Genomic DNA, 3534 nt, shown 5'->3' on the forward strand with positions numbered 1-3534 from the left:
CAGTCAGGCGAATTCAGATACTTCCCGTCCTCTCAGTGAAAATGTTCTACGCACGCTGTCACCGCACGGCTAATCATCTGTCGGTTCTCGATCATGTTGGAATAGGATCCATTGATCCTTTTGCGTCTGTCACACGCCCAACAATCGCGAGTTTGAAGCTCGTCACAGTCATCCCTTCTCAGATCCTACTCAGAATACCATAGACAAGGTTTAGACGTTCCGGATCTCAGGAATGGCCACCAAATATTCTAGCCTATACCACGAAGGTTCTAATCTTAGATTAGAAACCCAAGAGATACACATTCAAGCTTGTTTGCATGTAGAACGGAAGTGGTTGTCAGTCACGCGTTCATAGGTGAGAATGGTGATGAGTGTCACATAATCATCACATTCATCATGTTTTTGGGTGCGAATGAATATCTTGGAGAAGAAATAGACTTGAGTTGAATAGAAAAATAATAGTACTTGTATTAATTCATGAAGAACAGCAAAGCTCCACACCTTAATCTATGGTGTGTAGAAACTCCACCATTGAAAATACAAAAGTGATAGTGGTGTAAGCATGGCTGAATGGCCAGCTTCCAAGGTCTAGGGACTAAACGTCCAAAGATGAAAATACAATAGTATAAGGTCCTATTTATAGAGAACTAGTAGCCTAGGGTTTACAAAAATCAGTAATTAATGCAGAAATCTTCTTCCGGGCCCACTTGGTGTGTGCTTGGGCTGAGCATTGAAGCTTCCATGTGTAGAGACTTTTCTTGGAGTTAAACGCCAGCTTTTGTGCCAGTTTGGGCATTTAACTCCAGGTTTTGTGCCAGTTCCGGCATTAAACGCCAGAATTCTTGAGCTGACTTGGAACACCTGTTTAGGCCATCAAATCTCAAGCAAAGTATGGAGTATTATATATTGCTGGAAGGCCCAGGATGTCTACTTTCCAACGCAATTAAGAGCACACCAATTGGGCTTCTGTAGCTCTAGAAAATCCACTTCGAGTGCAGGGAAGTTAGAATCCAACAGCATCTGCAGTCCTTTTTCAGCCTCTGAATCAGATTTTTGCTCAGGTCCCTCAATTTCAGCCAGAAAATACCTGAAATCACAGAAAAATACACAAACTCTTAGTGAAGTCCAAAAAAGTGATTTTTAAATAAAAACTAATAAAAATATAATAAAAACTAACTAAAATATACTAAAAACATACTAAAAACAATGCCAAAAAGTGTATAAATTATCCGCTCATCAGTGCTTGTGAGTAAGGTAGTTTAAAATCATGTTGAGGGGGTGGTTCATAGGCATGTGGTGGTGGTTGTTGACAATCACAATAAGGGTCACCACATCCATTAGATTAATATGCATTAGGATTAGAGTTATACCCATAAGAGTCCGGAGGTTGTTGTTGCCAAGAAGGGTGATCAATCCCTTGAGGCTCCTCCCATCATTGATTGTTCCATCCTTGATGCATGTTGTCATTGTAACTCCCATTTCCTACAACATAATTTGAACCAAACATAACAAAAGGCAAATATATTCACATATTCACAATAGCCAACAATATAACACCATTGCAATTCCCCGGCAACGGCGCCATTTTGATTTAAGAAAGTTGTCGTGTCGGTCTAGATTTTCTTCTTATAGAAAGAATTACTTCGTTGTAAGCATAGCTCCAAACCGACAAACAATTCTCCCAATCAAAAATAATGAGTTGTCACAAGTACAAACCCCAATGAATTTATAACCGAAGTATTTGAACTCCGGGTCGTCTCACAAGGAATTGCAATGAAGTGATTAATTATTGGCTATGAAATATTTTGATGCTTTTTGGGATAAGAGACATGAAATGTAAATAGCAATGAAAATAAACTAACAACTAAAAAGGTCTTGGCAAAGGTTGGCGGTCAAGGATCTATATCCTTATCACTAACCACAACATGAGAATTGGCAAGGATCAACCCCATTAAGTCATCCTCTAACTAATAAAGGAAAGTCAAATGAGCTATGTCAATCCAAGTCCATAAGTCCTAATTCTACACCAAATCAATTAGAGAGATCTAGCGTTAATGGCTCCCAATCGTCAATCACTTGGACATTAGTAACTCAAGAGTTCCTAAGTTACCTTCCCAAGTCAAGAGCATAAAATTCTACTCTAAAATCCAACCAAACATTTTATCAAACACTTGGAAGGCAAAAAAGGAAAGCATGGTAAAAGTGCAAGAATAATAAATCTACCAACTATCAATGCAAGGAAAGTAAATTCACAACTCAAATCAACAATTAAAAGAACATCAAACATAAATTTCATAAAAGAAAATATCCAATTCCAACAAGAGTTCATGAACATAAAAGAGGTATAAAGATAAAATTAACACTACAAATCTTGATAATGAAAGAGTAGAAGTAAGAAATCATAAAGGAAACAAGATAAAAACATGTAATTAAACCTAAATCTAGAAGAAATTAACCTAACCTAATTCTAGAGAGAAGAGGGAGCTTATCTCTCTAGAAACTAATCTACATGATGCTAATGCTACAAACAATTGCTCCCCCTTGCCCAAGCTTGAATTCTATAAGAAATAGCATCAGAAATGAGTTGGGTTGGGCCCAAAGTGCTTTAGAAATAGTTGGGGGCGATTTCACTTTAGTGGGCCATGAGTAGCATCGGTGCGCACGCATACATGGCACGTGCGCACTACTATATGTGAAGCAACATATGAAAAAATTTATATAATTTCGAATCCCTGGATGTTAGCTTTCTAACGCAGCTTGAACCGCCCCATTTGGACTTCTGTAGCTCAAGTTATGGTGGATTGAGTGCAAAGAGGTCAGGCTTGACAGCTTTACGGTTCCTTCATTTCTTCATGAGTTCTCCCACTTTGCATGCTTTTCTCCTCACTTCTTCCATCCAATACTTGCCTTATGAACCTGAAATCACTTAACAAACATATCAAGGCATTGAATGGAATTAAATTGAATTAAATTTAGCTATTTTAAGGCCTAAAAAGCATGTTTTCACATTTAAGCACAAATCAAGGGAGAATTGCAAAACCTTTCATTGAATAAATGTGGGAAAAGGTGATAAAATCCCCCAAATTAAGCACAAGATAAACCACAAAATTGGGGTTTATCAACCAGCACAGATGATCTCGTCCGAGATCGACCTACAGTTTCAGGTAACCCTCGGAACAGAATCCTTGCACGAATCTTCTTAATGTTCTCAGTAGTCTCTGCTATCACATCAGGACCCAAAACGCTTGCTTCACCGGATTCATACCAACAAAGTGGAGATTGGCACTTTCGTCCATACAAGGCTTCATACGGAGCCATCCCAATGGTCGCATGAAAGCTGTTGTTGTACGCAAACTCTACCAATGGCATGTAATGATCCTAACTCCCGGGTTGATCCAAAACACATGCTCTCAGCATATCCTCCAACATTTGAATAGTCCTTTCCGACTGTCCATCGGTTTGTGGATGATATGTGGTACTAAGACATAGCTTCGTACCAAAATCTCTTTGAAAAGCTCTCCAAAACCTTGAAGT

This window comes from Arachis ipaensis, chromosome B10, assembly GCF_000816755.2.
Source record: "Arachis ipaensis cultivar K30076 chromosome B10, Araip1.1, whole genome shotgun sequence".
Classification (NCBI taxonomy): domain Eukaryota; kingdom Viridiplantae; phylum Streptophyta; class Magnoliopsida; order Fabales; family Fabaceae; genus Arachis; species Arachis ipaensis.